Here is a 9556-nt window from a genome sequence, read left to right on the forward strand (position 1 = left end):
CTAAAACTACTCTCCATTTTCCTCTTACCATTTCACTGGTGTCGATGTGCACCAAGACAGCTGGATCCTCACCAGCCTCTCCCAATAATCTATCCACTCTGTCTGCAACATGCACCCAGGCACCCGAAACACAGCAAACCATTTGATTGCATCAGAGTTACAGATTACCCTGTCTGTTTTCTTAACAATAGAATCCCCTGTAGGCTGGATGAGCTGCTCTCCAGGCTGTAAGGGAGGATGGCTTTTCCAGCAATCCTACATCTGAGTCTGCCTCCCAACACATTCACTTAAATGGGTAAATTTTTTGGGAGGAGGCGGTCTTGCTGGGGTTGCGGGCAGGAGCAGGTGGTCAGACACTGTACCTGCAGTTCAGGTAAGGAGGTGGGCTTGATTGGCCACAAATGTGGCGGGAGTGGGTGGGATTGGCCACAAATGTGGCGGGAGCGGGCAGGAGTAGAACACCCACATTGCGGGAGTGGGCGGGATTAAAAAAGCAGTCCCGCGCAGGGCTCTAGTGCCCTCTACTGTTTAAGAGATTTGCTCCTCAAGGGACGGAATTTTTGTTTACATTTTGTACCCATCGTGGCTGTTTTAGCATGCCTGCAGTGTTTGTGTTTTGCTGTAATTTTCTTGTTTCTACTGGACCCACGGTTTGTTTCAGGACAAGGAGGGCTTTCTTTAGATACTAATATTTTGATCATATTATGTAATTTACAATAAAAATAATAAAATAATAAAATATTGTGAAAAATTAACATTTATATGGAAAATCTAGGTCAGCAAGAAAATCTGGTCAGCAAGAAAAGCTAATAAAAAACTGCTAACTTGATTCTAATATTTGACCTGTTTAGAAATACCCAATGTTTTTATTGTTTTTTGGGGTTTTTTTTGCAAGTTAAAGGGCAATAAGTACATTTTGTTTTTTCAAAATCCAGGGTATTTCAACAATTTCCATGCACTAATTCTACCACCAGCCTTTCCCAAAGTTTTTCGTAGAATTTTTATTTTGCACACATTGTACTTCAGGTATGAACTTACAGTGCCTGGAATTGTCACTTCAAAACAACATCCCAATAGGTGTTTCTCAACATCTCCTAAAGTACAGTGATACCCATGCATAGGCTTCAGTGGCCTCTCCAGCTTTCATATTTGGGGGGGAGGCACATGGGGGGACAGGGACCATAGTAGGGGGGCAATTATAAAAAGCTACATATACAATATATATATATATATATATATATATATATATATATATATATATGCGTTAGACATCCATTTTTAACTATATAATATGTACTTATCTCTTTGAAGGAAAGGTCTTGATTGAAATATGATTTCAAAATAACAGCTGAAATGACTGCTGACAGCTGAATTTTTCATTCTTTAATATGAGACCCTGCATTCATGTAGGATTGGTGGTGGAAGGGAGGTATGTTTCTCCTAGATTCCTTTCCTATGTGAAGTAACACCAGAGTCTTCCACCTGCTAGGTGATTAATTTAGGTGAATGAGAGGGGGCGGATATAAAAGGAAAGCCAGGAGGGCAGATAGCTCTTTGGCTGAGGACACAGAAAGCCTGTCTGTGGGAGAGACATGTGAGTAAAGGTTGCTGGACGTATTGTGTTAAGTTGGCAGAGAGACTCTCTCCAGCTGGTAGTGAGGGACATCCCTTGTATAGTAAGTGCCGGACAGGCAAGGTATTTCTTTTGTTGCTGTGTTATATTTCTTTTGTCTTTGCAACCTTTCTAATAAACCTGACCCTGTGTCAGATTGCACGAACTTACTGCTGTTTTCCTGGTTTGAATGAAAACGGGCACTTGTCCCTTGACCTCAGCGAGGGGCGATCCCTGACCTATACAATATATAAAAATATTGGACCTTACCCAAGCATTTCCTTGGGCCCCGTTCCACGCTCCCTAGTATGCAATCACTCCCTCTGCTACGACACCAAGAAAAAAAATATTTGCCACGCTGACTGCAGATCAGGGGGAAGACTGTGAGAGTCAATAGTCTTCACTCCTTCTGACTGCACCGTGACATTTAATGGTCCCTTTGTCCACTCATTCACTAAACCATACCTCTATTTTACTTACGCCCTGTAGTTCGGGTATAGATCAAATAAACAACACATGGAAACAGCACATGCAACTGAATAAGACATAAAAACCCTGTATTTGCAGGTATACATAAATAATGTATGGAAACATAGCATTGCAGGTATAGATCAACAGAACACACAAACCCAGCATTGCAGGTATAGATCAACTGGAAATCACATGCAAGCTCAGCACTGAAGGTATAGATCAAATAAACAACACATGACAACAGCACTCCAGGTATTGATCAACTGAATACGACATACAAATCCTGTATGTGCAGGTAAACAAATAATGTATGGAAACATTGCATAGCAGATAAAGATTAACAGAATAACACAAAAAAACAGCTTTGCAGGTATAGGTCAATAGGAATTCACATACAAACTCAGCATTAAAGGTATAGATAAAACCCCCTAAATTACAGGCATAGATCTCATGTTGCACACCCCAAAGCCAGCCCTTGCATCCACACTGCCCACATAGAACCTGACCAGCACCCAAATTACACACGCATAGGACGTGCCATCTTTGTCCCAAAACAGCCCAGAATGAGTCAACATTGTCCCCAAACAACCGAGCATATGCCATCTTTGTCCCATAAACACGCTTCCTGTGCCATCTTTGTCTCCAATACTTAAACACCCTGCTTATATCATCTTTGCCTTTTTGACAAATCAGTTATAAATCTATGATTCACACAAACACTTTGTCAGGCTCATCATATTGCACCCCATAACTGGATGTTGGAGTCCAGAGCGCAGGAGTGTAAGAACGCAGTGATAGAAACACACTTCACAAATGACACAAGCGGAATGTTTGGTTATAGGTATATTACACAAAGCAAACATCTTACCATAAGCAGCAGAGTAGGAGGCATATCATGTATACCATGTATACAGACTGCTGGGGAGTATGAAGGTAGAAAAGTCCAGGTAAGTATCCAAAAGGGGTCTGGGACAGGTAGCAAGCAAAAAGGGGATATCCAGTAAGCAGTCCAGGTCAAACAGGTAACAAGCAGGCAGGTAAGTCCAATCGACAGATGTCCAATTAAGTCCAATTTTACAGTCTGGCATGAACTGTGGCTCCAAAGAACTTAATGAACTCATGCCTCTGTTACTGGGAGGCAGGGATATAAAGCCTGTTCATTAGGTCAGGTGTAAGTGGTCTAGGCTTCAGGTGAGGGAGGCAGGGTAATAGCATAACAAAACACAGCTGAACAGAAATATACAGCGCATTATTAATTATATACATAGCACGACATGCATACATGGTACAGGATGCCACAAAGGACAGGCAACAAGGCAAGGAACACAGGGGATGGAGTGAGCAGTTGAGATGTATAAGGGAAAGAGGGCAAAGGTACATAAAATATAGACAGAAATAAACAGGACAGCAAGCTGTGGAGAGGAGTTCAACTCCAGGCAGAGCACTTAAAGGGCCGGCCACGCCTGGCAGTTTGCAGCGCTGGGGCTGAACCCTGATACTTTTACAGTCACTCACTTATTCACTTTCATTCACACAATCATTTATTCTTTCACTCTTTCACATAAATTATTTGCACACATTCATTAATGCATTCTTACAAATTCAATACTTCTCTCACTCATTCACACAATTCATCCACACATTAATTCATTTATTCTCTCACTCATTCACACAATGCATCCACACATTTATCCATTCACTCTCTCTCTCATTCTGACTCTTTATTTCAATATTCTTGCTAACCTCCTTTCTCACAATCTACCCCCCTCTCCCTCCCTTCTCCTTATCTACCCTGTCTCCCTCCCTCCCTTCTGCCCTATCTACCCTGTCTCCCTCCCTTCTGCCCTATTTATCCCTTCTCACTCCCTTCTGCCCTATCTGCCCCTTCTCACTCTCTTCTGTCCTATCTATCCCTTCTTATTCCTTTCTGCCCTATCTACTCCCTTCTCCCTATCTACTCCCTTCTGCCTATCTACCCCTTCCTCACTATCTACCTCCCTTCTCCCTATCTATCCCTTCTCCCTATCTACCCATTCTTACTCCCTTCTGCCCTGTCTACCCCTTCTCCCTATCTAATGCTTCTCCCTCCCTTCTGTCCTATCTATCCCCTCTCCCTCCCTTCTGCCCTATCTTTCCCTTCTCACTCCCTTCTGTCCTATCTATCCCTTCTCACTCCCTTCTGTCCTATCTATCCCTTCTCACTCCCTATCTACTCCCTTCTCCCTATCTACTCCCTTCTGCCTATCTACCCCTTCCTCATTATCTACCCTCTCCCCCGTCTCCCTATCTACCCCTTCCTCACTATCTACCCTCTCCCTATCTACCCTCCCCGTATCCCTTTCTATACTCTTTCCCCCGTATCGCTATCTACCCACTCCCCTGTTTGAAGTTCACTTACCTTGTAGAATTCCTGCGGTCTCTGTCTCTGTCTCCCTGCTCTGCTGTGGTGCGCACTGCTTCACTGCTGAGCGCCGGAGTATGATGTCATATTCCGGGGCTCAGGATGAAATGCCGGCACCACGACTGAGACAGAGGTGAGTGAGAGGGACTCCGGCTGCGCCAAAAAAAAAAACAGCGTTTCAATCGGGGGACACACAGGGGGGCACAGCATAATGTAGGGGGGCCATGGCCCCCTCTGCCCCCCCTGCTGACGCCACTGATAGGCTTATCAAGTTCTTTGGGGGCTTTTGCACATTTCAGGTTTTTGACATCTGGTCATCCTGCGGTCATCTCCATTGACTGGAATCGATTGAAATTGCTGCCTTCAAAGATGTGCCAAATAGGACCTCTATTTCAATTTACCCCCAATCAAACCATGTATTTTTGAAAACTAGACACCACAGGGTAGTTCATATTTTGGTATTTTAACACTTTCCATGCACTAATTCTCCCACCAGCCTTTGTCAAAGTTTGTGGTAGTAATTTAATTACACATCAAAAATATATACTACCACAAACTTTGACAAAGGCTGGTGATAATATTCAATACAATTTTCTTGCCAGAAAGTAAGTGAATAAGTTCAACAGTATCCCTGTGGTGTTCCACTCCACAGCAGTCAGGGGAATCCCTGTGACAGCTCTGTCATATGGCTGCACCATACCCTTACACACACTGACCGTATATTATGCGATCAGTCAGTGACTTACAGTACCAGGCAACCCGATCCTGGTCTCTATAAAGCCCAAAAGTCCCTGCCGTATTACAGAGATGCTCCGACAACGTCAGTGAAGTCTATTAGAGTGTCATTTCATTTTGGGGCCACAAATTTCAACCCAGCCATCAGGGAGAGTCTAGGTTGTTGGATTTTACAGTCCAGTCTTGGTCCACTGGCAAGGATTTAACCCTGCCGGTGCCAAAACTCCATGACGCAGGGGATATGGCCTTAGGAAGATGGAGGGGTGTGTTGCAGGCTTTAAATTGATGGTTTTAGATTACATTACCTGCCTGCAGAATTTGGACATAAAACATGCTACACCTGCACATCACAATTTTAATGGTATCAGGAAACATTATTAATGTTGTCCGATTACCCAAAAAAACATAATGACTAAAACATAAGCAAAGGTTGCATTGCACATGTATGGATTCTGATGCAGTTTAATAGAATACATTGCTATAATTTTCAGCATCAAATTCAACACTGCCTAATATTTTTTCAAAATGTTTAAGAATGTATTATACAGTAATGTATTATAATGTAATTAAACATTAAAGGCCTCTAGAAGTGTTTTTGGAGAGCCCTCTCAAGTAAGGTAAGGCAATGAGGAGGTAAAGGTTTAATGTGTTCTTTTTAGCATTTTCTAAACTTGAGTGATGTTCTGTGATAGGGAGGATACCATTGGTGTTACGTATAAAAAAGCAATTCTATGTCAAAGTGATAAAAAGTGAAACAATTGGAACATTCCACTTGTCTCTTTGGTAAAAATATCATTACTTTTATCACTTAGCTATCTGGGGCAATAAACATATGAAACGCTCTAACACTAATAAGAGCAAACAAATTTGCTTGTATAAAGTTTTGAATATACTGATTGTGTTGTCAATATAATAACAATATTTTGATATTATATTGCAGTTAGTAAACCAAAGTGCTTATCAGGATTGGACTGGCCATTGAGCGGTTCCATTCTGCACCACTGGAGAGGCTTGGATTTCAGCTACATAGAACCACTTAAGCCATGGCTAGTGTAAGTATGGTCCTAGTCCTGCCCTGGTGTTGATTGCTACTTTTGGCTTGTTTGGAATGAAAATGTGTAATTTTTTGTTATTGTAATGAAAACAACGAAACTAGCATATGAATCATTTGTATGCGATGTTGTAAGAATCTATCTTTTTCTAAAACAAAAAATAGCTATTCTGTTATTAAAAAGGACTTTGTGTATTTGGTTTGTTGAATTGTTTTGTTAAAGAAACATGCAACTGTTTGCATACATTCCCTTTACTAAATCCCACCTCTTATGTAGCATAGACTTTTGCAAATAATTACCCTTTGACATATGTTTGCACACCTCATTAATGGTAGCAGAGGTTTGCTTATTTATCTTTCCATTAACAACCTGTTGATATGCCCTTGTTCTGCATGGGTTGTGTTTGGTGATTATCAAAACAAAATGCACTACATTGAAGAAAAAGGTGAATCTATATTTAACATGTTTCCATAGCAATGGCAAATAAAAATGATCCGGGAACTAATGTCTCAGCATAGCTCTATATAATTTGCACTTACAAGAGCTTATGCTTTACTGTCAGCTAGCTATTGTCTGCAGAAAACATAGCCCTGTCTCTTAATTTCTTCCTTTGTAGTCATATTTTAATTTCCTTATGTTTCCATATGCATATAATATTGGAAGAATAGTGTAACAAATATCTATAGATATGTCAGTGGCATACTTGAGGGACTTCCCAGGACTGTCCCCAATGAAGCTCTCCCTCTCCTGTTTCTTATAGGATGCACATAGTGGGTTTAACAGAGATGGAGAGGCAGCACTGGCCCCATATCGAGTTGGAAAGGGTAGAATTCAGTGAGCCGAAGCACTGGTCACCTGCCAGAAGTTAAGCAGATCAACTATGTCACGTTAAGAGGAGATGCTGGTGCAGATTAGGACACTGTGTCCCCCAAGAAAAGCCCATTTGTCTCTGAAGAGGTCTTCCCATCCAACCGTTTTCCCCCTCGAGTTGAGCCTTTTGGGTTTGAGCAGCTGTGGAATTTTCTGATATTCCTCCGAGATCGAGGAAAAACTAAGGGTGCACATGCAGGAAAGTTAAGACAAGTTGTAGTCAGGAAGCCAAAGTTCAGAATAAACAATGTTATAGACATGATCAGGTAGCCAGAGTTCAGGGTAATCGTAAAACAGAGCCAAGGTCAGGAAGCCAGAAAACAGAATAGGCAGGATCAAGCCAAGTTGAACACAGGATCAGTAGTACAGAAGGTGCTAGGACAGGATAAACAATGACAACCATGGGTACGACCATCAGAGGTAAGGCATGGTAGGTTTACGAAGCATAGATAGGACACAAGAAGAGAAAAGTTTAAATGGAGTAAAGTTGCTCTGTTCAGGACGTATGCCCACGGCCATCTTGTGCGTGGTGCAGGTGTGAGCGAGGCCATAGACGGCCTTTGTAGCAGGAGGAAGCTGGATCATTAGTAGGAGAAGAGCAAGGATCGTCAGAGCCAGATGGATGACCTGCCAGAAGGTGTGGGACACTAGACAGAAATCTGTCCAAATGGCGTGGTGGAGGAGCAGCCGTCGCGCCACCTGCTGGAGGCCTGCCCGATGCCTGACCAGTGGGTAGGTGACAAATCAGATCAGAATTCCAGAGTATCCACTCAAAATGAAGAGAGTTCCCAGGTATGGTCATTGTGACGGGACGCCCAGTACCCCAACCGGGTACTCCCGCCAAACAATGCTTCCTCCTGTCGGGACACCAGCAATTAACCCCTTCAGTGCCAGACAGAACCAGCTTTGGTAGCCACAGTGCCAATGCAGGTCCACTTCACTGCATTGGCACTGTGGCTAGCCGAAGCTTAGCTACACAGTGTGGCTATTATCCTAAAAAGGAAAATAAAGTATCATAGCAGCCCACCCCAAGCATCAGACAGCTCTCATGATGAGGTGAAAACAGGACTCAGTTTATTTGGAAACACACCAGTATCTAAACAGTACAAGGGGGTAATTTACATACAACAGACACAGCAAACCACGCAAAGTTCTCCATCTGGTCCTTCTTTGCACATGGCTCAGCATGGCTCAGCCCAGTAGGGAGTCGCTATTGTAGTCTGTGAGAAGGATGTTAAAAACGGGTAGTTCCCTGACTTCTGGCTGAAACCTGCTGGATATCTAAGTGTAAATACTGGCCATGGAGATCTTTGTCCTGTAAGTCCTGACCCAATGGAGAAACGTGGCACTCTGTACCAGGGAGAAGAAGTAGTCCTAATGGACCCCCCTGTACCCACCCCTCCAAAAACAGAACCCCTTCCAAGGCCAGGGCCCATAGTCTGTAGGGAAGAGACTGGTCCCCAGGCCCCTCAAGGAGCCCAGGGCATAGAGCCTTCTGTGACAAATATCAACAACACAGATCCAATTAATTTGTCTTTCCTGTCAAGGCAGATAAACAGAATATTATTATATATGCTTATTCACATAAGGTTCAGATCCAACACTACTCAGAATTTAAATGTATATTCTTCAATGCTTCACAGCTATAACAAAGCCTTTCTTCGGGGCCTTGAAAGTTTGATATAATGGAATTCCTATCATATGAACATATCTTGTAAAAGTGTTACTGCTAAAGGACCATTATGTTGTATAATAGATATGAGCGCTGGAATAAAAATGACAGGGCTCCAATAAATAATATTAAGACTGTACTCTGTAAAACCAGATTTTCACAGGATCATAGCAGGTGGACAGACTGGTTCTTACAACAGACAGCCAACAGAAGGACATCAGAAAAGGCAGCTGTGGGAATGGAGGCAGGGACTTGGTTTCACGTTCAGCGTAGAATACCGGAACCAGGGAGCAGAGACTGGACAGCGAAATAGTAAGAGAATGCCGATAGAGGACAGAAATAGCAAAATAAGGGAGCAAAGCATAGTCAGGAACAAGGCGGGACGAGAACCAAAATAGCAGCAGAATACTCCCTATATAAGATATGCCACCCTAGGGTTTAAATCAGGGGCGTCCAACATGCGGCCCGCGGGCCAAATGCGGCCCGCGAGACCTCGAGGTGCGGCCCGCGTAAGATCGGCAGCCAGGGCAACCGATCTCACGCGAGCCGCACCTCAAGCCCTGCTACTTACTTGTGGGAGGGACTTCTGGACTGCACACAGAGGAAGCGGAGTTCACGTGACATCCTACTTCCTCTGTGCTTTAGCAGAGAAGGCAGAGGGAGGCCGCGCCCCCTGCTGAAGTCTGTAAGCGGCATCGAGGAGCTGCCTTGCAGGTAAGGAGGTGGGGAGGGTGTTTGAATGA

The 9556-nt window shown here is 43.4% G+C and overlaps 1 long non-coding RNA gene across 1 annotated transcript; it reads left to right on the plus strand.

Moving 5' to 3' along the window:
• Window positions 1-1555: 1555 nt before the first annotated feature.
• On the plus strand, window positions 1556-1778 carry LOC128492680 (uncharacterized). Its single transcript, XR_008354121.1, has 2 exons — window positions 1556-1604; window positions 1661-1778. It is a non-coding gene; the product is annotated as an uncharacterized LOC128492680 (long non-coding RNA).
• The last annotated feature ends 7778 nt before the right edge of the window (window positions 1779-9556 follow it).

Source organism: Spea bombifrons, chromosome 4, assembly GCF_027358695.1.
Source record: "Spea bombifrons isolate aSpeBom1 chromosome 4, aSpeBom1.2.pri, whole genome shotgun sequence".
NCBI lineage: Eukaryota > Metazoa > Chordata > Amphibia > Anura > Pelobatidae > Spea > Spea bombifrons.